This window comes from Lynx rufus, unplaced genomic scaffold (genome assembly GCF_022079265.1).
Source record: "Lynx rufus isolate CCGP_SWC_20201006 ecotype Redwood Valley unplaced genomic scaffold, mLynRuf1.p SCAF_2, whole genome shotgun sequence".
Classification (NCBI taxonomy): domain Eukaryota; kingdom Metazoa; phylum Chordata; class Mammalia; order Carnivora; family Felidae; genus Lynx; species Lynx rufus.
In genome coordinates, this window is record NW_025814834.1 from 126,902,455 (window position 1) to 126,928,961 (window position 26,507).

Here is a 26,507-nt window from a genome sequence, read left to right on the forward strand (position 1 = left end):
ATCACACCTATTGTGGGGCAGGGATGTTGACTTGCAGGAAAGAGCATGTGTGGGGCTGGAGAGAAGATGAGAGAAGCATAGACCTTCTTGTGCCCAAGAAGAAAGGAAATGAATTCAGAACTGGGGAGCCTCCCTTCTGAATTTTAAGTCCCCACCCGGTGCCTATGGAAACTTTATTTATACTCAGCAGGTCACATTATTCTCCTCCCGACACAGTCTTACCGAAATAAGGAAAGAAAGAAATAAGAGGGCACAGGATCAGGGCTTTTGACTCATTTTGAACCAAAACTTCACCTCAGAGATGAGAAAGTCCTTGTTATCCTAGTTTTGGGTTGTTTTTTTTTTCTCTCCCGTCTTCCCTCCTTCCTCTCCTTTTCTTCACTTGTACACAACAGCACAGCCTCTAAAAAGTTGGGGAAGGCAGTGGGTGCCATTTCCCTAGGATAACCTAGGAGAACTCTGGTTTATTTTTGAGGCCAAAAAAAAGTGTTGAATTAAGTCAAAGAAAGGCTCAACCAAATCAATGGTCAGATTAGGAAGTCGCTGGACCAAGGGAACCTGGTGAAATTGGCTGGATGTTGGGAAGGCTGTGGAGGCCGCGGGGAAGAGCCACACTGGGTGGGGAGGGAGCCCCACCTCGGAGCCAGAAGACCTGAGTTTCAGCTCTGCTGTGACCACCAGGGTAAGAGTAAGCCTTCCAGTCAGACCCCAGGTTCTGTTCCCGGCCCTGGCACTTACTAGCTTACAAGTTTAAATTTGGGCAAGCTGGGGTGCCTGGGTGGCTCAGTTGGTTAAGTGTCCAGCTTCAGCTCAGGTCATGATCTCACACTCCATGAGTTCGAGCCCTGCGTCGGGTTCTGTGCTGACCGCTCAGAGCCTGGAGCCTGTTTCAGATTCTGTGTCTCCTTCTCTCGCTGCCCCTCCCCTGCTCATGTTCTGTCTCTCTCTGTCTCAAAAATAAAAACATTAAAAATTTTTTTTAAATACATTTGGGCAAGCTACCTAATATTTATTTGCTTCAGTCTGGGCTGATGGAGGATTACATGTGCTAACTCGGAATATTCTCTAAGCATTAACTGTAATTTTTACTGTGCAACTTGAACGAGTTATTTGACCTCCTTGAGCCTTGATTTACTCACTAGTAAAATAGGAATTATCTGGGCCTCACAAACAAATATTTGTGAGGCTTAAAGGAGCGACCATTTAGGAGAGTGCCTAGGGGCTACTTTCCAGACATACAATAGATGCTAAATAAATGTCATTCAAATGTTAATCTATTATTCTAAGGGGAGAAGGGCTAGGATCACGACTCTCAGCCACCCATTCTGTGCCTTCTCACACAAAATATACCTTTAAAATGCCTCTGACAGACAACTCTTCATTTTCTCTTCCTCAACCGTCAGTTATTTGCAGAGCGCTGAACTTGGGTGGGTGCTGTGGAGAGCCCAAAAATGCAGAATTTCCTGCTTCCCAGTGCTTTTCAGGTGGCCAAGGGGAAAATACCAGTGCAGATAAAACAATGATGTCTGGGGGCACCTGGATGGCTCAGTCGGTTGGGCCTCCGACTGAAGTCACAGTCTCGCGGTTTGAGAGTTCCAGCCCCACATCGGGCTCTTTGCTGACAGCTCGGAGCCTGGAACCTGTTTTGGATTCTGTGTCTCCCTCTCTCTCTGCCCCTCCCCGACTTGTTCCCTGTCTCTCAAAAGTGAGTCAATATAAAAAAAAATTAAAAAAAAAATAACAATGATGTCTGCATTGTCAACTACACATCTCCTGCACCCCAACTGTGCGAGGTCCGTAGTAGGTGTTGTTCTACAAATATATGTTGCATAAATGAATGAATGAATGTCAAATAGAAAGACGAGGAAGCACTAAGACACGCTGGGGACATTTTAGAGGGGCTGAATCCATTGAGCTCTAAGACGGTTACAAAGGTAGGAAGGCAGCTGGCATGTGAGCAGGACTTTGAAGTGTAGAAAAAACACCTGTACTTGTTTGTCTTCATTCAGGACTCTTGTTTCCGAGAGCACTGAGTCCTCAGAGGGCAGGAACTCAAAGCTGTCCCTCCCAGTCCACTGGCCTGCCCTAAGCTCTGTTAGGTGCCACTTAGTCTTGCATATCTACAGTGTACATGCCTGTAGGAGGAATACAAAGGACACGTATTAGTTATCTATTGCTGTGTAACAAACTACCCCAATACTTAGCGACTTAAAACAAGAAACCTCTACTATCTCACAGATTGTGTGGGTCAAGAATCGGCGTATGCGTTAGTTGGGTGCCTCTGGCTCAAGGATTCCCATGTGGTTGCAGTCAAGCTGTCAGTCGAGCTCAGTTATCTAAAGGCTTGACTGTCAAGGTCACTGGCCCATCTCAGTCCCTCACCACGTGGCCTGCCTCTTGACATGGCAGCTGGTTTCCCCCAGGCAATCGATCTAAGAGAGAGGGGGAGCCCAAGGTGGGCACCACAGTCTTTTGGTATCTTGGAAGTGAGACTCCCGTCACTTCTGCCTCATCCTATTAGTTAGCAGCAAGTCATTAAGTTGAGCCACACACAAGTGTGAATGCCAGGAGGCAGGGATCATTAGGGGCCATTTGAAAGGCTGCCTACTGGAAGACACAGGCTGGTTTTTCTTCCAAGTCCCCCAATCAGAAAGGAAAGCCACAGTGCACTAGACTAAGCGTCCTTTCCCCCAAGTTATTTCACACATGCATAAAGCAGACATCGCCTTCTAGGTCCCCTGAGGATGACATCTGGGACTTCCTGAGCGTGCCCCAGTGACGTCTCTGCTCCCTTGTGGAGATCAGTTCAGTTCCTCAACCTTATGGAGCACTTGTGGCCTTCGAAGTGTAGCGGATCACGAGGGCTGGATGAACACAGGGGAACAGGAATCCAGTGTGGGCAGGCGCAGAGCAGAGAGGGAATGAGGGCAGAGACGTCATCCCATAGAAGGAACTCTGAACCGATGCCAAAGGACCCGATGTTAGCCGGCAGTGGGGAGTGGCTGTTGCAATCAGCAGGGACAGTGAAAGTAGCATCCTGTGTGGGGACCACAGAGGCATTGGGGCTGTAGGAGTGTGGGAGAGTCAGGAGCATGAAAAACTCTGGGCGCGCGGTCACACCTCACTTAAGGAAGGAGCAGATTCTCTAGTTTGGATCCGCCTCAGTGGCCTCGGTCAGACTGGACTCGGGGGTGGACGCTCTGTGCACAGGTTGAGCTGGAATAAGGAAGGCGTGAGGGGTCACGACCTCATCCCCCACTTCCAACAGTGAGGATTGAGGGGCTGTTTCTGAGCCTAGGGTGGGACAGAGAAGCAAGGTGCAGGGAGCGGTGTCCCGAGACAGAACCAGGTCAAGGCCAGGGCAACATTCAACATTCAAGGCGCTAGTTTGGTTTGGTGAGACACATTATTTAAGTAATGTGGTGATATGGGTGTGTCACAAGCCATGAGGAAATGACCAACGGCCAGGTAACTGATAGTGACACAGGGTCACACAAGCTCAGAGAGGATGAAGCTTCTCTCTCCAGAGTGGTCTGGACAAGGTGGTACTTTAGATGGGCCTTCCAACCCCAGGCAGAATATTCGCTAGGCAGGATGTGCTGTGTCCCAGGCAGGGGAAGCAGCCCAAATGTTCAGGTGTGTTCATAGTCACCCCAGAGGCCAGGGGTCAGGGGAACTGATAGGGTGGGGGCTCTGGACCCCGACATGCCCTTCAGAGCAAAGAGTTCTACCTGCTTTCCTAGCCTGGGAGCTCTTTCTTCAAATTTAGGAGTCTAGGAAAGGAAAAGTAGCTTCCTCCCTGTGCACTGTCCATTCGAGTGTGGGACTCCCATGGCTACTTCTGGGCTCACAGCCCCTGTGAACACAGAGCTTGGAAGTAAGAGAGCTCCGAAAGCGGGTCAGGACACTTGGATTCCCTCTGGCTCTCTAGTCAGCTGGTTGTGTGTCTGCCGACAACTCACTGCCCCTCCCAGAGCCACGGGGTCCTCCCCTGTAAAATGAAGGGGCCCAGAAAAGTGGTTCCCCACGCTGGATGCCCATTAGAATGGTGCAAGGGGCTTTCGGAAGTGCGTGACGCCCCTTGAGAGAGGAGATGAGAGATGGAGTGGGGCCTAGGCATCGCTGTTCCTTGATACTGACCGGCCAGGGGGTTCTGACATGCTGCCGGGCTGAGAACCACAGGAACCGCCGCCTCGCTGAGGTTCCCGAAGCATCGCCAGCTTCACGCGTGACTCCCAGAGGACTGCACACCACGGTCACCTGGGGACCAATAAACACTGCCTCTGGCTCCTGACACGGAATCAGCAGGTCAGAGTGAGACCCAGGAGTCTTCACTGAAGAATCTCCCCAGGAGTCTCGGACGTCACAGGTTCACAGTCCGGAGCTGGGGATCCATCAGGTGCCCTCATCCACCACCGTGGCTAGAAAACTTGTGTGTGCCCATTCTGTCACTTACTGGGGGTTCTTATGAAAGGCACTGAGCCTCTCCCTTCTCACATTCAATTGGAGTTCTAACCACTCCTCCCAGGTTTGTGACAATCAGCGTAGAGGCTGATACAAATGGTATTTCTGTTTTTATTATTTTCCTGCTGCCAGAGTGTTCTGGGTATACGTTTCCACATTGGTACATCCTGCTTTGTGCCTCTGGGGGTACAGCGCCCAGCATCTGATGCTGTGTGGTCACAGAGGCTTAATCAAAGGGTGTGGATGGAGATAATGAAGACCGGGGCCTGCTCTGGAGTGTGCCTCAGAAATCCACTGAAAGAACAAGACCACGCAGTTTCTAAATCAGTCATTTGGGCTGGTTTAGCATGAAAGGCTCTGATGAGCCGGGACTGATTCATCCATTCTCGGTGTTCTGGGGAGGGCACATGGAAGAGGTCCCTGAGAATGCCGTGGACTTCCGGCATGAATAACGCCGCCTGCCTCCCCCTTCATCGCCCACAGGGCTGCACGCTCTGCAGGTGGCCTGGACACAAAGCCGCCAGCCCGGAGCGGCCAGGGCAGAGGGACAAGCCCATGAGGGTGGGCTGAGTGTGCATCCCGAGTGTGTCTCCCCACAGCCAGGCCCCTGTCCTCTCCCCCACTAGATTGTGCGAGGTCACCATGGTGACTTCCTGTCCCCAGTATGTCAGGGCTCTATCAGAGCCGATCGGTGGCAGGTGCAGATAAGGGTCTCTAAGCAGGGGCGGCTGTCACGCCGGCTGCCGCCACCAAGCACAGCATTGATCTCGCCTGTGCCCGTGCCCAGAGGAGGAGGGAGGCTGGGGGAGGAGGGAGCCCTTTCTATATTTAGCTCCTGCACTGGTACATCCTAGTGGACAGCTTCGAAAGAGGCTGACTTCCAGCCCAGCACGGGAAGGTTTAACATGCCTCAGTTAGGCACACCGTACATGGGCCGTGCTTTGCCCATTGAGAAGGTTCTGAAAAAACAGGTAAAAAGGAAAGTAAGAAGAGAACAATGACGTCAAGCTGATCTATAGCAATAAGGGGAAACTGACCCTACACAGCTCCTCTACGCACCCACCCCCAGCCCCGTCCCTGGACCTACTGGACAGTGGAGGGGGGCCACCCCGGCAGGCACTGGAAAGGGCAACAGGAGCATCAGAGAACAGGATTCTCTGGATTGTTGAGCAGTTCGATCCTAGAGACCCCACCCAGAGCAGAAGCAGAGCCCAGGGGGAATAGAGTATTTTCCCCAGGGTCCTAGATAGGGACCCTTCTGAGGGGCCCCACATTTGGAAGGCGGCGCAAGAGGGACTTGGGTCACTGGAAATCCGGGTCAATGGACTGATGGCCTGGAGATTTGTTCTGAGTCTCCAGCCTCCCCCATGCAAAGCCCTCCAAAGAAACAAGAGAGAGAAGCAGCACAACAGGGGGCCAGAGGGCTGACAAATTGTTTATGTGCTTGAATTCACCAGGTAATTGCATATCCCTTGCTTTGCCTCTGCTGCCCAGGCCGTGGCCTTTCCAGTGGCCCTGACTGAGCTCCTTCAGCCCCAGGTGTGGTAGCGAGGTCAACGCAGGAGAGACTGAAGCTCTGGCCTCCCCAAGGTTCCTGAGATCCCAGGAACACAGGCATGAACAAGAGACAGAGGACAGACACAGGGACGCTCATGCAAATAAGCATGATGTGAACTGGCAGAGGGGCCGTGAGAGGAGGAGTCAGTGGGTCTGGGGGACCGTGACTAAAGGTGGGGGCCCGCCTGGCTCAGGCCTTGCACCCCTCCCTGGCCAGTCTGCGTGGGGAGTATCTAGCCGGCCTATTATTCTTCAGCGATGTCAGTGGTGCCGGGTAAGGCATTCAGTGCCATGTTCATTATCATTGCTCAAATTTTGCTCAAATATGGCAGTGGATGCAAATGACCCTGCTGCTTAATGAGCAAGTTAAAAGACAGATCAGAAATCAATGGTTTTTCTGCTGGAGGCTTTGCTCTGTAGCGTCACTCTGAGCCTTGGAAAGTAGTGGCCTTCAGAGGCCTGAACCGCAGCCGGCCGGGGCCGGGGTGGGGGCCACTGAATGGGTGCTATCTCCTGGGTTCTTGACTTTGTGTGAGCTGGGACGTTTGGAGCATCTTCCCTCCCCTGCTACATTCATGTTGCATGATCCCCCCCCTCCCTCCAGCCACCTGTTCAGCCTTTTCTGCCCTCTCACCTGGCGGTAATAAGTAGGCCCAAGGGAGACCATAGAAAACAGCCAGGTATTGGAACTGGCATTTCTCTTGTGTTCCCCCCTAGTGTGATAGTCACCAGGCTCTCAGAGACGGTGAGCTGGGCCAAGTGTATGTCACAGACCGGTGCCACAGCGAAAGAGTCCGACCTCGCTCTCTGGATAGCCCAGTCCTGCTCCAAAGCATATTGGGTCAAGAATTCATTCTGGGGGCGCCTGGGTAGCTCAGTCGGTTAAGCATCTGACTTCGGCTCAGGTCACGATCTCACAGTTCGTGGGTTCAAGCCCCGCGTTGGGCTCTGTGCTGACAGCTCAGAGCCTGGAGCCTGTTTCAGATTCTGTGTCTCCCTCTCTCTCTGCCCCTCCCTTGTTCATGCTCTGTCTCTGTCTCAAAAATAAACAAACATTAAAAAATAATTAAAAAAAAAAAAGAATTCATTCTGGCCATCAGGGGTCTGTTTCTGGAAGCCTGCAGCCTATGCTTATGTCTGTGCATAAGGATTAGTATGTATGTAATGTGTTTATCTATCTACATATGTAAATATGCATCTTTAAAAATATATATTTATACGGGGCTCCTGGGTGGCTCAGTTGGTTAAGCATCTGACTTCAGCTCTCATGGTTTGTGAATTCGAGCCCCGCATCGGGCTCTGCTGACAGCTCAGAGGCTGGAGCCTGCTTCAGATTCTGTCTCCCTCTCTCTCCGCCCCTCCCTCTTTCTCTCTGTCTCTGTCTCACTCTCAAAAGTAAATAATAAACATTAAAAAAGTTTAAAAAATATATATTTATAGCAAAGCACTACGCTACTCTTTAAAGTGTGTTGGAAATGCGCAGGCGAGTAAGTGAAGATGATCACATTATTTGTGGAGCACTAGTGGATTCCAGGCTTTGTTTTAGGTGCTTGGCAGCAGTGTATTTAACTTGTGCCTCACAACAACCTTGAGGTGTTAACCCCATTTTGCAGATGAGAAAACTAAATATTGGAGAGGTTACACTTGCCCAAGGGCATCACACTGGAAAGTGGCTGGCAAAGCTCCGACTTGAATCCAAAGGATCTCCTGACCCCAGTGCTCTGAACCACTAGCCATGAATCACACGTGGCCCTTTTCTCAGGGACTTTGATGCTCAGTGAGCAGAGACAGCCACATTTACAAACTGCGATAATTGCAAAGTGGTGAGGAGGCAGGGGTGGGAGTAGAGTCCGCTTGTCTCCGAACAAGAATGCTGTGCTAGGTCCAAGGTCCTGCCCAGGAGCTGTGGGCACGGTAAATGGAGTGGTCTGGGGTCCTCTGTTTCTATAGGGCTCTGCCTTCACTCCATGGTCTCTCTGTTCCCTTCTAGCACTGATGCTAATGTGTTCTCGTGGGGCACAGGGCTCCTGGGGACCTGGGGATAAGACCATAGTGGGACCAGCTGCTCTCAAGGACAGTCTGGTTCTCTCGCTTCCTGCAGGGTGAGGTCAGGCTGAGGCTTTGGGACCCTGGTCAAGAGGTGTTGCTGGGTCTTTATAAGCACATCTCCCAGGGAAGAGAAGGTATTCTTCCTCGCCCCGTTCCCAGGAAGTATTGGTAATGAGCCTCCCCGCCCCACACAGAGGTAGGGCTCTGCGTTCAGTGCTCTGTTTTAGCACTTATTGTCCTGGCCCATTTTTATGAGATCTTACTCTCCAGCCTGAGAGCGGCTCCTCTAATTCACAGTGCTTATCTCCATATCCCTAGTGCCTAGCTAGGGGCCTGCCGTTCCACAGCAAGTAAGCTGTGATTATTTGCTGAAGACCTACATGAAAGTTTTCCACTAGCCTTTAGAATACAATCTGAGTGTTTGGCCCAGGCTGGAAGACATTTATGCTAATGAGTGTGGATTCCGCCTTCCCAAGGAGAAGGTAAATCCTTTAGGAGGGTAGCTTGACTTAATTCTTCTGTATATTGCAAAGGAGCTCCCCCATTCTGTGCATAAAGATGTACTCAGTACAAACTTGTTAAAATAAATGGAATGGAATACAACATATCACCCTTTGGACTGCTTAGATTCTCTGGGCGTGTCACTCTGTAGCCTTAATTACCTGACTTTATATCAGCTCTGGGAACCAGTCTGACTGGAGGAGAAGAGATTGCTTCCACATAATAACTAACAGTAATAACTGCCTTATATTGAATGCTGCATGTATGACATCGCTGTGATAAATGCTTTACTACCCTCATCTCATTTAACCCCGTAACAATCTTGTATTCATTTATGCACCCGTCCAGCCTGCAGTTTCCAGCACTCACCGCTAGGGAGGCGCTGGTAGACACCGTCTGATTTTCCCCATTTTACAGAGGAGGAAATGGACTCGGGGACTCTGACTCTCAGTAACTTGCCTGTGGTCACAAAGCTCCTAGGTGGCAAGACGGGGTCTTCTTTTTTCTCTTCACCGGGTCAGGGAAATGGCATCCGCTCTGCCAGCTCACGTTTGTAGCTAGTTTGCAGAGTGGGGGTTCCTGCTGGGTTCCTGTAGAAACCACAGTTCCTCATGCGCAGGGATGTTTGGCAGGTAAACATAGCTGGCCAGCAGCCCCTAAAGTCTTCTCTCGGGGGAGGGGGAATGAAGGTATTGGGGAAAAGCACCCGCACCTGTCTCTCAGACTCAGCATCGCCCAGGCTTCAAGGGGGAAATAAAGACCTCTTTCCTGCCAGAGGTGACGCAAGGCAGTGGTGCGGGATGAAAGGAGAGGCTTGAGTGAGGGTCCTGGGGAGAGACTGGAGGAGGCATGAGTGAGGTGACCAGCAGCCCTGCCGATGTCCCTGATTGTCTCCTGCTCTGGGCCACGTTGAACAGAGTCTCTGGGAGACTGTGCCTGGATGTGGTGGTCCCCCAGGGACTCCCGCGGAGCCTGTGATGGAGTCCCAGACCACCCTTCTGAGCACGTCCCATACCCCCCATGCGGTCAGGTGGCTGGCATGGGCGTGTCCAGCAATTCCAGTCCCCTCTGCCCTCCTTTGCCAGCACCCTACTCTCACACATGCGTATGTGTTCACACCCTACACTCACATGCACACGTGTGTACTCATACACATCCTAAGAGGAAATTAAAAACAACCTTCCCAGCTCTATACAGCGAATGGGATTTGATCTCCTGTTTTGATGGACTGACTCACTGAGGTTGGGCGAGAAAGCAGGATGCTACAGGGATTGGGTCAGGGTGTGTGGTTGGTGAGGAACTCGGTAGACATTTCTGCAGACACATTGTTCCTCTCACCTGGAGCCAGAAACAGAGGGCCCAGGGCCTCCTGTCCTCCCCGCGCATGCCCCCCGACCCCCGCTGCCCCAGGAGGGAAGCCGAGGCTAGAAGAGGAGAGGGGCTAACATATGCACAGGGCCTCCTGTGCTTCTGTGCCTTTGTGCTGTGCCTTACTTACTCCTCACAAGAGCCAGCTGAAGGGCCAGTGTGAGCGTCCCTGTTCTATAGATGAGGCAGTCAGGGCTCATGGCATTCTCGCTGGAATAGTGACACATTAGAGATTGGGCCAAAAGCAGGGAAGATGCTGAGCAAAGGTTTGAGAGTGACCCCGGCACAGGCAGATTAGCGGCTAGAAGCCCCTCGGGAAAAGTGTGGAGCCCTGAGCCCCTAATGCTGGGAGGCTGGAGCGAGGGAGAGAGCATGCCTACCACAACCACTAGGGGGAAGGGACAGGATCGTGCCACCCCCCTGGATCTAGGGTGATAGCCAGTATCACTGATCACAGGGGAAGGAACAGTTGAGATGGTGCTGAACCCCTGGCAAATCTGGTCCTTAAGTAGAGGAGTCAGGGGATCACCATGTCGGGCTGGGTGCTGGCCCCACAGCTCCCGCATGGGGAGGCCTTGGAGTATGTCCCCTACTCCCACCTCTGCTTCTGGCTATGACCTCAGCTTAGACCTCACTTCCTCTGGGGAGCTGTCCTGACCCCCACATGGTTTCTGCTCTTTCTATCCCCCAGACCCCCTCACCTAGGACTCTGAACTCCTGGAGGGCAAGACCCAGGCTTTGTTTATAGGTAAAGCCTCACACTCAGTAAATAACCAAGTGCAAAACACACACTTAGTGCCACTCTACTCAAGCGATTTCATTTCACTGAGCATTAACTGAAAGTCACCTTGTGCTAGACCCCAGAGACCCAGCGTTGAATAAACTGTCCTGGCCCTTAGGAGGCCCACAGTCTCGCAGGGTGGACGGTCACACACCCCCAGCCGTAATCCCTTCCGGTCAATGTCAGGCCAGGATCATGATAATAGCTGCACTTTTCAAGCATTTCTGATGTGCCGGGCTCTGGAGGTGCTAGCCGTGAGTGGCAGGACGGCAGATGAAGGGGCAGTTTCCAGCACCCCTTCTCAGAGCCAGCAGCTGGGCTTTTTGGGATTAATTTTAATTTACCGCTGCAGGGGCATAATCAAGGTGAAGATGGAGATAAAAATGAAAATGACTGGAGTCCTTCACTCTCTAAGTGCTCCACACGGATTAATTTATTTCTCCTCACAGTCCCTGTGGCCCCTATCTTACAGCTGAGAAAACGGAGCCATAGCAGAGAATGACATGGCCAGGGCCACAGCTTACAGCGCGGGGCTGGGATCCAAAGCCAGCAGCCAGCCGGCTTCCTGAGCTCATCTCCCAAGGATGCCCAAGGGCTGACGAGGCTGAGTAGGGAGAGAGGGTATGTTTTGTGGAAGAAGGGCTGTGTTCGAAGATGGGGAGACCTCCAAGGCCCCAAAGCCTTTGGCGGTCTAAGGCAAGTTTGGAAATAAAAAGTGTTTTCTCCTTTACAACTGACCTGTGCCTATCCATCCTTCAGATTCCTTATGGAAATGAAGTACGAGGTGCAGTCATCAGTCTGAGACCTGGTTCTGGAGACCAGGACCGAATACCCTTTACACTGCTGTTCCCACCGCTGTTCCCTCCCCGTCCATCTAAACACCTAAGCCCACAGGCTGCACCGACACCCTCACCCTACCTCCCTTGCCCACATCCGGATGATCTAGCCTCTTCCTGCACCCCAGGCACCCACACATGGGCCCATCTGCCTTCGCTTCATCTCAGTGCACACCCTTTAGACCCGTGTGCACAGCCCCACATGGTCCCACCTGTGCAGGCACACACACGTGCGGCTACACATTCTCCCACTCCTGTGCTCCCAGATTCCCCCCACATTCACGGGGATACACGCAAGCCCCCACCGCACACAAAACCAGAGGCAAAGTCTGAAAGGACATGTGGACTGAGGTCCAGGCAGTTTTCTGGGGTGAGGAGACTAAGGAGAGAACAAACCCAGGATGGCAGAGAAGACCCCCTCCCCAACCTCTAGGCTCTGAGGACCACCAGGGGGCAGCAGCCAGGCCCCGAGGCTGGGGGCTTTGGTGCAGTGGAATTGTTTGATTGTCACAGTTGAGAAGCTGGCAACCCCAAGGAACCCCACAAACCCCGAGTGCCAGCAAGGATTTAAGAAAGCCCCAGAGTTACGTAGATGTGGTATGGCGATGATGGTCATGAGAGGCCTTGCTAACCTTGGCTGCGTGCCATAATCCTCTGTCCACTTAAGCTTGTGTAAATGCATTTAATCCCTATAACAACCCATGAGGAAGGTACTGATGGTAGTCCCACTTTAAAGAAGGTAAAACTGAGGCACAGAGAGATTAATTAAGTAGCTTGTCCGAGGTTTAACCGCTAATGAATGAGGAGCCGGTATTTGAACCTAAGCCATCTGAGAACCCATGCCGTTAAGCATTTGATGATACTGCTCACAAAGGGTGAGCGATCTCCCATTTTGGCATGACACTTTAGAGTTTGCAAAGCATTTTAAACACACTTTATGGAGGTCAAATGGGCTAAAACCCGGTGGCCCCGGAGGTGGTTCTCATTCCTCCCGTTTCACAAGTAGAGAGATGGAGATCAAAAGTTTAAATATACTATATACCAGACAGCTGGTAACAGAATACACCTCACGCCCAGCTTTGTTGGGTCCGGACAGCATTGCACAGCATCTGTGATGCCACGCCCTGTCACCTCCTCGTTCTGGGCCTCAGTTTCCCCATCTGTACCACAAGGAAGAACCATGCCTGCTCCCTCCTGGTTTCTAGGAATATGTAAGTGTAAAATAGGAGGTAAAGCAGGTTGATGTCTTCTGGGTAAAGAGCCAGGAAAAGGTCCCCTCCTAGTGCCTCTGTCTTTTGTTTTCACCACAAGTAACTTGGAAGGCAAGTGAGCTCTTGACCATCATGCTATGCAGAGAGGTGATGGACTGCATCATCCGAAATCTGACAGAGTTGGGTTCAAATTCTGCTCTGACACGTAGTAGCTACATTCTCAAGGAAGTGCCTTGACCTCTCTGAGCCTCTGTTTGCCCCGCCTCCACGGGCTGGTATACCTGCCACCAGGGCCGTTGTGAGGAGAAAGGAAGGGACGTGTGAGAAGCGTCTGGCCATTCCCCAGGGAGTGTAAGCACCCACACTCTGGCTGGGAGTCACCGAAAATTATCCTCATTATTTTTATCTTTAGTCCTGGAAGTGCCCGTTTCTGAGGGGATGTCGCCACAGCTTCCTGAACTTCTTCCTCCTGGCATTGAACCAGACTTTCTTCGAAGAAATGCTTTGCCACACTTGCTGTGGTCCCAGATGGGGGACTAGTCATATCCTTGCCCCTGGGGGTTCGAGCCTCCCCTCCCCTCAGACAGTCCTGCTGGGGGAGGCTGGCAGCCTTTCTTCCTAAGCTTCCTGCCCCCCACCCCCCTCGCTGAGCCCTGTGGAGAAGGGGTTACTCTGCAGCCCCCTGACTCATCCCTCCGCTGAATAATCCGAGAAGGTGACTGATTTAGGGAACATGCCAATCTGATATCAGGGCCTGATCACTGGAACGCAGCTCCCTGGGGAAGAGAAAATGAAAAAATATGACTAAACTATCCTCCCACACGGGCTGTCATTAAAACAGTGCTCGGTATGTCACAGATATTTTTGCTTCGTCTCCAAATAATTTGTTCTTCCAACTTAAAAATTTTTTTTTTAATTTAATTTTTATTACCCCTTCCTCCACCTCCCCGTTTGGTGTGCACTTTGCTCTGGGAGGCCAAGGGGAGGTGAATGCGTGTCCTCCCTGCCCTGGCCCTGAAACGAAAGGCAGATAAGCCCCCCACCCCCACCCCGCCCCACCCGCCCCACCAGGCTGGTCTATACAGCCAGGTCCCACAGCCAAGGCAGAATCCTCCCTCTCCCTCCCTCCTCGCCTTCCCCTTCCCCTCCTTCCTCCTCCCCCTTCTTCCTCTCCTTCCCCTTCCCCTTCTTCCTCTCCTTCCCCTTCCCCTTCTTCCACCTCCCCCTCCCTCCCTCTCCCTCCCCCTCCTTCCCTCTTCCTCTCCCTCCCCTTCTTCCAGACCTTCTGCTTGGCCACCTCCCATCTCTTTCCTCCTCTTCCTCCTTCTCTCCATCTCCCCCGTCCCCCATAACCACTCCGTCCCTCCTCCTGCTGCTGCTCTAACTCTGGCCCCTGCCCCAGGGGGTGGCTGGAGCATACCATGAACTGAGGTCTCCAAGACCCACCCTGGCCTGTGCAGGCCCCACTGCTGAGGCAGAGTCGCTTTGGGTAGTTGCTTGGGAGGAAGAAATCCTCAGAAAGGTGGGACACACACAGGTCCTGACCCCCGCCTACAGGTCCCGTAGCACAGTGGGAGAACCTCCTTCTCCAGCCGTGAGGTACCCAGGTGCCTCCAGGCCTGGAGAGGCTCGGGCAGCCTCCACGGACCCCAGCTAGATGCTTCCTGCATTGCCAGCCACGCAGCCCCGTTTGATAGTGGTCACTCTGCCACCGTTAGCTCCTGGGGACAAAGTCAGTCAGTGTTTATTACATGCAGGTACTGGGGGTGGGGGTGGGGGGGCACAAATAAGATGGAGTGTTCCTGCTTCTGCATTTGGGGGATGGGGGGTGGGGGTGGGAGGACACAAACAAACATGTAAACAGACAAGCACACAAGTGACTAAGATAACTTCAGCCAAGCGCTATGAAGGAGATGCAAGAAGGGAGGGTAGGAGAGAAAGACAGCTTTAGGCAGGGTGCTGACAAAGGGCCTGGGTGACCCTGATGGAAGGAGTTCACTCTGCAAAGACGCAGGGGGAGAGCGTTCCAGGCGGAAAGAGAACACACGGAAAGAGCGTGCAAATGACTTGACTCGTCTGAGAGACAGGAGGGAGGCCATGAGGCTGGGGCCCCTGAATTACTGGGCAGTGAGGGGGCAGCCAGCAGCAGACCACCGGGCCCTCACTCCCTCACAGGCCAGGGGAAGATCTGGAAGATTTTAGGTACAGTGGAAAGCCACTGGAGGGTTTGAAGCAGCGGGTGATTTGATCTGGCTTGTGGTTTAAATCGCTAACTCTGGCTCACGGATGAAGGACAGGTTGTACGGAACAAGAGGGGCCAGAGAGCCCAGTGAGGAGGCTGATGGCAGAAGGAGCAAGGGGGTCTTAGATCTAGCTCTTCTGTGCTGCCCCCCAGCTGCAGAGTACCCACACCTACATGTCTGAAGCAGAGCTGTTGGTTCCCATTTCCCTGAATCCCAAGGAACCCGGAGTCAGTGGCCCCAACGTACGTCCCGCTGTCCAGACCAAAGATTGAGGCATCACCGGAGACTGCTGTCTGCTTCTCAGCTCCAGAGCTGGCCGCACCTCCAAACGCACCCGACTCTGACCACTTCTCACCACGGCCCCTGGGCCTTGTGTTGATCTCCCAGGCGGGGGAGGGGGGAGGCATGAGGGCTGGCTTGGCTCTTTGCCAGCTCTAGTCTTCCCAGCACAAGGGACAGACCCCGTGGAGAGGCTAACCCAGGGTGGGGCACAGAGTAGGTCAGAGGAGCACTTGCTGAGTGTTCAGCCGGTATTCCAGGAAGGATTTCGTGTGCATGGGAACTCCGTAAGGACTTAGGGATTTTAAAATTATCCCCCCATCCCCTGCCCCACACATACACCTTATTCTCCAGCCTCACCGCCTTATAAACCGGTGGGTGGGAGGCTTTGTCACACCCACAAGCCTTCCTACATGTCCCCCATCTCTCTGAACACCTCCTGACGGCCTTCTCCCCACAGTCCCTGGCAAACTCCTAGTCCTCCTCCAGGCACCAATGTGTCACCTTCTCTGCGAAGTGTCCCCAGGCGCCACCTCCCCTGCCCCAGCCTCCTGCCTAAGGGGAGTCCAGAGCTTCCTGCTCAGAGCTATCCTGTACTCATGTAGATGCCACAGCCTCATCTCAATACGTGGTGATGATCGATCTGCCTGCCTGTCTCCCTTGCGGAACTGTGAGCCCCCAGAGGCCAGGGACCGTCTTCCACCATCTTCCGGTGCTCAGCCTGGAACAGCTACTCAACAAGCCTCTGTGGACCCAGAACCTTCCCTCTTGGTCACCATTTCAGCTAAAAGCCAAGCTGTCTGATCACATTTGCAAATCTAAGGCTGCTCACCATGTGGGATCAACCCTGAGCAAAACCCACCTCTTCCAGGAAGTCTTTGATTTGGAAGGATGTTTCGCTGTATCCTCCCAGCGCTTGGGCTCCCTGCTTCAGTTCCATGCCTCCCTAGAATGTGGCTTCCAGGAGGTCTTCCTGCCTGCTTCCCTTCTGTTCATTAATGGATTCAGTAGATAGTTATTGTTCAGACTCAGCTGAAATGTCAGAGACTCCATCGCTGAATGCCAGTCCGGAGAGCCCCCAGCCACCTACCCATTGTCATTCTCTGCGTGGTACTATGGTAGCTTTGACTTACATGCTTGTTGATTTATTTATTGTATAATCTCCTCCAATATGATGCACGTTCTAGGAAGCAGGGCCTGGTCTGTCTCACTCATGGCTGCCTCCCGAGTGTCCAGAACAGTTCCTGCCAGGTGTTCAGCCCTCAGGAATCATTCTGTGAACAAATGATTCTTGAGCTCTCCCTATATATAAAGTGTTGCTACAGGCACCATGGCCCTTTCCCTCGGAAAGCATGCCATCTGCCTGAGGTCTCAAGGCTCACTGGCTTGGCTAACTGGCTGACGGATTGGGGCAATGCCCAATAAATGATACCCAGGTGCTGTTAGCGCCAAAGTGGAGGAGAGTCTGGGCGCCAGGGCGACAGGGCAGGCTTGATGGAGGGCATGAGGACAGGGGCAAGCTCTGGACACTCACTCTCACTGCCAGGCTTCTGCCTGTGTTGTTCCCCCGCCCGGAAGACCCTGGACTTCATGTCACAGCTTGGGAATGGCCTTGCATGTCTTCACACACACACACACACACACACACACACACACACACTCTCTCTCTCAGAAAGTTGGCTAAATGGGCACAAAGGTGGCATGCGATTCGTCTTCAGTTCCCCGGAACCTGACACTGTTCCTAGAACATAGTAGATGCCCAGAAAGTATGTGCAGAATACATGAAGAAGGGGGCTTCTTCCCTTCCCTGATGGGCAGGAACCTCCCTAAGTACAGGTACCAACATGTTTGTGTATCCAGCACATATTCATGGAGCGCTTGCCCTGTGCCAGGCACTGTTCTAGGCTCTGGAGTTACAACTTTCAACCAGACAGTCAACACTCCCTACATTCCAGAGGCTGACATACTAGTCGGGGGACAGCAAGAGAAGTAAGTAGAGTGCCACGTTAGATGGTGACCAATGTGATGGGGAGCAACAAAGCCGAGAGGCAGCCAGGCAGTGTCAGGAGTGCCGTGCTTACGAGGGTGGTCACGGGTGGTCCCCGAGAAGGGCTTGGTGATACCCTGGGGGAGGCGAGGGGACAAAACATCCCGTTATTTCTTCATTCTTGAAAGACCTTCTCCCTTTCCTTCCCCCACCACTTCCCTCTGTGCTTCTCTTTGCAGTAAAACTCCGTGAAGGAATGTTCTGCTTCTCCTCCTCCCATTCTCTTCCTTCTTGTCCTCTTTTCTTTCTAACTTGATGGCCATTTACTGTGTGGCCCATGTGCCTGGCACCTTACGAGTGCTCACTGATATAATCCTCCTAACGGTGGCCTCAGATTCAGAAACAGAAGCGTAGAGAGGTTAAAGAACTTGCCTGAAGTCACATAGCTGGTAAGAGGCAGAGCAGGATTTGAACCCTGGCCGGCTGGGGCCCAGACCTGTGCTCTCAGTCACTGTGCTACGTGGCCTCTCGGTCCCACACCCTCTAACGCCACCACTCTCCTGAAACTCGGATGGGATCAAGATCACCTGTGGCTCTGTATTGCCAGATCCCACGATGGCCTCTCACTCATCCTCTCCCTGCCCTCAGGGCAGCACTTACCACGTTTGGTCACTCCCTCTTCCTCTACTTGCTTTCTTCCCCAGGCTTCTGGGGCACCACACCTGCCTGATCTTGCCCCCTCACTTTCACTCCCTGTCTCGCTCCTTTGCTGGCTTCTCTCCCCCGACCCTGGGGTGGGGTAGAACCTGGAGCTGGGTCCTTCATCGTTTTCTCCACCTGCATCCACTCCCTGCTCCTTCTGTCTGTTCTCCTGGTTCTCAGTGCCCTGCATGCCTACTCCTGTGTTTATAATTCCCGCACCGAGCTCTCCCTGACCACAGACTCCTCCGTCCATCTGAGCTCTTCCCTTTGCCGCTGCGATATCTCACAGACATCTCAGAGCCAACGTGTCCAAATGGAACTGGTTTCCCTGCCCCATCTTGCATGGCCCAAACCCACTCTGCCCATATTCCTTGTTGAGTGAAAGCACCTGCCTTTCAGGTACTCAAGCCCAAAGCTTTAGAGTTGTGTTGAACCCCTCTGCTTGTCTCCCGCCCCACATTCCATCTGTCAGAGACTCCTGCTGACTCTTCCTCCAGAGCACATGGCACCTGACCACCCTCACTGTCTCTACTCCTACCGTTGGTGTGAGCCACCCTCCCTCCTGCGTTCCTGCAACGTCCTCCTGGTGGGGCCCCTACTTGCATCCTTGACCCCTTATCGACTCTCATCAGGGCAGCCAACGCACCCCTGTTGCAACTTGAATCACAGCATGGTTTCCTCCCCTGAGAACCCCGCTGATGGCTGTCCTTTCATCCAAAGGCAAAGCCAAAGTCTTTATGGTGCCCTCCATTCTGGCCCCCAGAGCCCCTCTGAATTCGTGGACCTCTCCCTCTTGGTGCTTCAACATTCCATTAAAGCTCCCATCTCAGGACTTTGCCCTTGACTGTTCCCATGGCCTGAAATGCTCACCCCAGATGCCTCACGGCCAACTTCCCAGATGTCACCTTTGGGATAGAGGCTGCCCTGAGCTTCCAGGCTTCCTGCTCCCCCTCGCTCTGCTGTTTTGTCCTCCGTAGTACTTTCCACCTCCTAACATATGGTGTGGTTGACTTAGTTGAGTCAACCTCCCCTCATAGCATGTGAACCCCACTGGGAACAACAATCTTTGTTGTGTGCAATGATATTCTAAGCATCTGAGAGACACCCCAACAGACCAGTGCTCTGCAAACGCCTCTGAGTGCCTATCTGAGTGAAGACATTCCAGGCAAGGGGACCAGTGGATGCTTGGGTTGACCGTGTCCTCCCTGCCTGCCTGAGCAGGGTCAGGTCCATCATTCTGTCCATGGAGCAGACCTACTGGCAAGGCTGTGGCATCTACCCCCCCACACACACACACACTTTGGGCATACCTCTGTTCACATATGGGGTGACATTGGCGGCCTTGCCCAGGATGAGCAGTGGGGTGCTGAGCGAACCCCGGGACGGACTCCTTACTTTGAGGTAGACACGCTGCCCTGCTCTGAAGAGTGATACACCACCTTCTGTGTGCCTCTGCTTCCTTGGGAGACACGGCCAGAGAAGAGCTGTGCGTCAGCAGTGAGCGACAGTCAGATGCATTGCGCTGGGCCATGAGGCAGCCTTCCACCCTGTGACCTGCTGTCCCCCCTCCCCGACCCCAGGGCTGTCTGCCTGCTGCCACTTCCTTCTCTTTTTTCTCCAAATGTGTGTTTGTCTCTTTCTGCTGCTGCTTCTCTGTTGTCCCTTCTCCCTGGTCCTGTCTCCCCCCGACCCCCCGCCCCGGCAGAGGCTTCTGTCTCTCTCTGTCTTTGGGTTTTTCTCTTTCTGGGTCTCCGTGTCCCAGTCTGCGTTTTCTCCTCCATTCCACCTCTCCCTCCAAGTCCTCCCCTTCCTTTCCTGTAATTAGCACCTTCCTCCTGCTTTGGCTTCTCCTCTTGGCCTCTGGCCTTTGCGGGGGGGCAAGGCTGTGTCCAGTGGAAACTCCTGTATCTCTTCCTTCTCAGCCCCCGGCAAAGGTTTCCATCCACGACGGTTCTGGTCGAGCATAGCCAGCGGTCAGTCCCAACCCTCCGAGTGCCTCTGTCCTCTCTAGAGCTCACTCTGCTGACACTCCAGTCCACCCACCCGGGGTGACCTTGTCCCAGCCCCACAGTGTTGGCCTGTCTGATGCCCCACGGCCTCGGCCGGGACCTGGGACTTTTCCACTTTCCCCAGGGCCCACCCTGTGCTAATTTTCTGAGGGTCGTGTGTAAACAGGCTCCCTGGGAAAGTTCTCTGAATGGTAAATCCTTCTCTGTGGCTCCTTCCCACCGGGCCAGGACTTCCCATTCCTGGATGCTCCAAAGTGATTCCTTCTCATGTTAAGCCCAGCCTACCTTTCTCTTTTCCAGTCAGCGTGTCAGGTAACTTTTTAAAAGTGAGCACCAGCCTGTGCTTTATGTGCTTCGATTCAGCCAGTTTTAAATCTGGCGAACTTGCTGTCTCTTCCTTTTTCCCACCAGGGAATGTTCACCCCTGCTACTCCATGACAGAGGAGTCGTGGGGCACTTGAGGGGTCCTTTCCTTTTGGAGGTCTGTTTCGCTTAGGAATATTGTTAAGGACTTGAAGGCAGCGAAACACGTCTGTCCTGGCTCCCAAATGAGGCTGAGAAGAATTAGGAGGTTTTGGGGGGTTTTGTTTCTTCTTTCCTCTCTCCCCTCCCCCTCCTCTTTCTTCTCTAGTCTGACCACTGCTAAGTGATTGTCTATTTTTGTCATTCTCCCCTCTGTCTCTGGAGACATCTTTTCCGTCCCTCCTGACCCCCACCTTCCAGAAGGGCATTTGCTGAAAGGTGGTCGCATACTTGAATGGGATCATGCCCATGAAGGAGCTTCGCGCGTTGGTAGGCGAAATAACTCAGGGTTTGTAAGTACCCTCGCAGCTTCCGTGGATAGACGGGGCGGCTCTCCAGTGCCAAGCAGTGTTTCTTACTGGCTCACCCCTCTCTGACTCCTAACTGGCACCACCCCCACCCAAAACCTCCAATTTTTAGCCTTGATAAATACTAATAGGAACCTGCCTGCCTCTCTCTCCGTATGCCTTACTCCATCCCCTGGCCTTCTCACAGGCCCAGGGCTTCTCTTCTTAGAGGACTGCGGTGTGTTAGGCATGAACAGCCTCTCCTGCAGCTCCCGAGGGAGCTTCCTCAGAGCATTGTGGGCAGGTAGAGCTTATATCTCTCTTGAATGCTGGCTGCGACGGACAGCTCACTACCTCTTGGCAGCAGGCACACTGGTCAAGTATACAGGCTGGGCTGCATCACCTCAGACACATTTACTTAACCTCTCACAGTCTCCATTCTCCCTTTTCTTAAAAAGACAATGAAAAAAAAAAAAAAAACCTTTTCGGGATGTTATGAAAAGCCGGGGAGATAATGCAGGGAAAGTGTCTATCATAGTGCCTGATGCTTTGTAAGCGCTCGGTGAGTGTTAGCTATTTTATTATTCTCTCACAAGGCAGCCTTGGCATGGTTCTGAGAGGAAATGGGCCTCCCGATAAACTAAAGAGGGCTTGCCTCTGCCGGAGCTATATATGCAAAGGGCCCCTGATCTCTCCCACATAGGACAACCCTTCAAATGTTTGAGGACAGCTTTCGTGTCCCTTCTAAATCAGCTCTTCTCTCATTTAAGTCTCCCTGATTCCATCACCTACACCTCATACTTTTCACAATCTCCAGGCCCCTCGCCATCTAGGTCACCGTCCCTTGTACACACTTGTCAACGCGCTTCCAAAAAACACAGCCTACGAAAGTGAAGGTAGGGCTACGAATTTGGTCTGAGCTGCCCAGGGTACGAAGGGGACTGTTTTGCCCTTGACCTGGATGCCATAAACAATCAAAGCCTTCATTAGTAGTGGATGTCGGGTGTCTGTTGATTGGTTGACTTGGCGACCTGGGACCAACTAAAAACTCCTGACTTTCACACGAACCTCTCAAGTCTGTTCTCATCATACTTGCCGAGTGAATTTTTTGAACTAATGCAGGATGGATGTTGTGTCTGTCCAACTGCATTGTATTTATTTTGGCCCCTAGTGTAGGTTGAAATTCTGTCTTATATAATTTCATTATTACGTCCATGTTTAGAAATCAAATAATATAACAAAGTATATTCCGCCCAAGCCCCTCTCCGCCAAGATCTGTAGTGACCATGTGCCTGGCTTCCCAGGTACCCTCCTGGGGTTTCTTTACACAGGTACAAGCCAGTAGCAATATCGGTCCCCATGTTTCACCTGCTTCTTACACAGACAGCATCCGGGGACACAGTGCCCTGAAGCTTTGCCTTTTTCACCTAACGATGTTAGAGACCCTTTTGAATCTTCTGTCTTTTATCTGACAGAGCTCCATATCCACCGGGCTGGTGACATTTGTACACAACGTAAGTATGTCATCAATGTCCTTATCGCTGTGGCCGATAGACATGTATGGAGCCTGGAGGCCTGTCACTATGGACATGCCCCAGGCTGATGCCCATTCAGCGATCAACACCGCTGTGCACAGTGTTCTACCAGTTTCTGTACAACTAACTGGGCTGATTCCCAGCCCCTTTTCCTTTTCTTCTCAGGGATAATGTGCAAGGGTATCAAATACCTAACCAGAGAAGCAGGTGCAACAGTGGTTCTGAGCCAGGGAAGATTTTCCCCTAGGGGACATTTGGCAATGTCTGGGGACATCCTTGGTTGTCACAACCGAGTGTGTGTGTTGGGGGTGGAGCTGCTGCTACTGGCATTGTGGGTAGAGGGTGCAGGGTGTGTACCTAAACAGCCCATAATGCCTAGGAAAGCAACCCCCCAGCCCCCACCCACACAAAGAATCAATGAGTCTAAATGTCAATAGTACCAAGGTTGAGAAGCCTTGATCTAGAACCTTACCAAAATACAAACATTTTTAAACATGAATTTGGTGCTACCTGGTCTTAATTAATCTGGTTGCTTCTTAACCACCACCATTTTTCAAAAGTCACATGAACATGCAATTCATTTTTGGCAAGAGAGAATCCTCTGATTGACTGGAAACTCACCTAGACTCTCTAGTCTCGTATAGTCAGTCCCCAGATTTGGGGACTAATCTCCTCCAGGGATGCCCTGCTCCATGGAGATACCACAACATGGGAATTTTCTCTCCAGAGTTTTCTCTCCTTCCGGGACTGCTCACATTCCTGGTGATGACTTTGGCTCTGGCTTCTCAGCCTCCGGTGCCCCCTGCCCCAGGCAGGAATGGCACAGAACCTCTGGGAAGTCAGGAAGTTGTACAGAAATGTCAGTAACAAGGGGAAAAGCACAGGAGAATAGTTCTCTTTCCCTCACTTTGGGAGGCATCAGTGTCCTCAGACAAACCTCTTTAAAGCCTTGACAAATGTGGGGGGGGGCACTCCCCGTACCTCTTTAGAAGTCTATCTAAAGAGAATGGAGTTGAAGCTTTAAAGAAGGGACTATTGGTGTCAGCAGAGCCCAGAGCCCCGGTTCCCCAAGAAGATGGTAGTGACCAGTGCTCCCAGCTCGGAATGGTCCATCTTTCTATTCGCTCAGTCCCGTTGTGTCCAAAATGGTGTTACGGTCCTATTCATTCAGGGATAAATGAAGCGCGGACCCAGCGCTTGAGGAGCTTGAAAGAAGCAGCCTGTATAGTGGGAAGGCATGAACTTGGGACAGATCTTCATCCTAATGCCACAAAGATAGTGAGACCGTGTTGTTCACTGGATACAGGACCCAATGCCCGAAATATCAGTCTCTCCCCTGTAAGAATGGAGATATAGCAATAGCTGGATCATGGTTGGGAGAACGAAATGCGAACAGGCCTGCGAAATGCCTCGTGCACAGAGCGAGCCATCAATATTGTAGTTATTATCCAGCACTCTAATATCCTAGTGCAGATTTTTGACACAGAATCTGATAAGCTCTAAATAAAGGCACACACAAAGGACCACGGACACATAAAGGAAGAGTCGCTGAAGCAGTCAAAGTGTGAAGAACATTGAACTTGGAATTGTTGGAAGACCTGGCTTTGGATCAAACCCTCCTCCATCACTCAGTAGCTGAGAGACAAGGGATAACTTTGTTTCGTTTCTCTAAGCTGCTGTTTTTCTGCCTATGAAACCGAGATAGATGGTCCCACCTACATAGCAGTAAATAGTAAATAAGTCCGCAGTTATTTTGAGTCCCTGGTTGAGCTTCAGTCAGGGAGACTTCTTGAAGTAGGTGGCCTTTGAACCAAGCCCTGAGGAGTGGGGAGGATGTCTTCAAGGGCAAAAAGGGACCAAGAAAACCTCTCAGAGTAAGAGCTGAGCGAAGCAGGGAATCGTGAATGTCTGTGGAACTCTCCACGATTTAGGAACATAAGTTTTGGGTATCACACACATGTTGGTCATGTGGTGCCTCCAAGCCTCAGTTTCTTTGTCTGCAAACGGACGATGTTGAGTATTCAGTGAAGAAATTTACGAGAGCCCTTAGCTCGGTGCCAGGCCTATGGGAAGTGCTCACTCGTCATCACTGTCAAACCTGTGGCTGGGGGCTTGCTCTTGGCACTGGAAGGTCCAGGTGGGCTAGCTGTCATCAGACCAAGGAGGAGGCCCCCGTTTGGGCACAGGAAGCCATTACTAGCCTTTGAGAAAAGTGACATGATCCAAACTGTTTTAGGTTAACTCGTGGTGAGTGTGGAGGGGAGGCTGGTGAGGCGTGAGACCAGTTGGCCTGGAAAACTGGAATGCAGTTGATTTCTTTACTCTGGAGTCTGGGGCAAGCTGCAGAGACTCAGCAAGACCCCAGGCTCACAGCTGGGCTGGGCCGAGGTCCTGGTGGGGAGTTAGGAGTTCCGGCCCCTCCCTGTGGACTCCCTTCCACCACCCTCACCAGCTCCCTATGACAGCTGTGGCTCCCACCCCCAGTCCCTGTTTGGAGCAGTGATTAATACAGGTTTAAAATAATCTTTGTCTTCTCCCTTTGTCCGCCCCCAGCACAGCCGCTGCTCTCCCCCCATCCCCCCACCCCCTCGTTGGCCACACCTCAGGGCAGCTGGGACTTGGGGGCCAGACCTGGCTCACACACTGAGGCTCCTCCCCGCCACCCCAAACACTCTCCAGACCCTGAGCAGACACCAGACCTTCACTTCCAGGCCGCTTCTTGGCCCTGGACACATAGTGGTCTGTTCTGCGAGGGTTCTGGGCCCCGGGGCAGGGAGACCCTGACAGGAGATGATCTCTCCTTGCTAACGCTGACCTCCAGAAGCACAGGGACAGCGCCTACTGAGCATACGAACTGTGTGCAGTAGGCCTGCTTCACTCCAATATGGAGTGCTAGTCAGTTCTCCCACACGTAAGGGGGGGCCCCCCCAGGCCTCAGTTTCCCTGTTGGTCCTCTGACTTTTTTCCTTCCCAAAGGACATTTTTTCATTTCTTCGCTGGTGCTCGTAAGTGGAGGGCCTGGATAATGTCATCCCATTAAACCAAGGAGGAAAATCAAAGCTCAGAGAGGGTACATGGCTTCCCCAAAGGTAAGAGCCAGAAACAGAGTGTAGGGGACAGCCCCCCAAAGCAGCAGGAGCTCTCTAGCCTGGAGGGGCCACCCACCTGCCTCTGTTCAAAGCTTCTGGGTCTCCATTCATATTTCTTCAGTACACCAGGACACCAGGCACCTCCCTTACTCTCCTCCTCTCCCTGGAGTAAAGTGTGTATAGTCTGAAAATGAGCAGACTAGCCCCTTCAGAGCCATGTGACTCAGGCTAACGTGGTGCTTTTGTCTGGCTCTAGCCATATATGTTTAGGTCCAGGGAAGGACATGTGCACATGGATAGGGCAAAACAACCAAGAATAGGTCAAAATGGATGTTACTGACATATGAAGTCATGGGGTATTATAGTTCAGAGGAATGCAAAGATATGCAGTGTACCTTCCGTGTTTGACAAAGAGGGAAACTGAGGCCCAGAACAGGGAAGGGGCACTCAGAGCCACACAGCTGCGGGATGATGGGCTCTCTGCCCTGCGTGCCTCAGAGGCTGCCCTGGACTGCCCCTATGTCACGTGCCATGTAGATGCTGCCGCCTCGGTTTCTCCCTCCTGGTGACCTTGGAGGTGACGTAGCATAAAGAGAATTTGTCGCCCACCCCCTCCCTCTGCCCCCACGGCCAGCACACCGTAGCCAGAGTCAGAGGAAGTTAAGAAAGAAAGCAACATGTCAGGTGATGGGGGAAGCCCTCCCAGAGTTCAACCTGAGAAATGGGACAGGAGAAGCTGCATGGGGGCAGCTGGTGGGGACTTGAGCCGGCGCAGCCTTGGGCAGGTGCTCACTTGAATGCCAGGCTGAACTGGGCATCTGAGAGCACAAAAGGCGCATTCTCTGCTCCGTCTGGTGAGAGAGAGCTGAGGAGCTCACGCCTGTGCTCAGACAGAGCTGACAAATGCCAAGTTAATCCCAGATCGCTTGCTTGGGATTAAAAAAAAAAAAAAGATGGAGAGATGGGGTGGGGAAATGTGTCACTTTGGGTAGGAAAGGGAGACAGGAGCGTGTTTGATGGCCTGGATGGAGTCGGGCTAAATATTTAATGTTCTTGACAGAGACCTGGAGGGGGCCGTCCCTCTCTC

At 52.5% G+C, this 26,507-nt stretch overlaps 1 protein-coding gene across 1 annotated transcript in view; it reads left to right on the forward strand.

Annotated features, from left to right (window-relative positions):
* Window positions 1–26,507, forward strand: part of KCND3 (potassium voltage-gated channel subfamily D member 3) — a 203,119-nt gene that overhangs the window by 75,249 nt on the left and 101,363 nt on the right. The gene's annotated exons all lie outside the window — the stretch shown is intronic.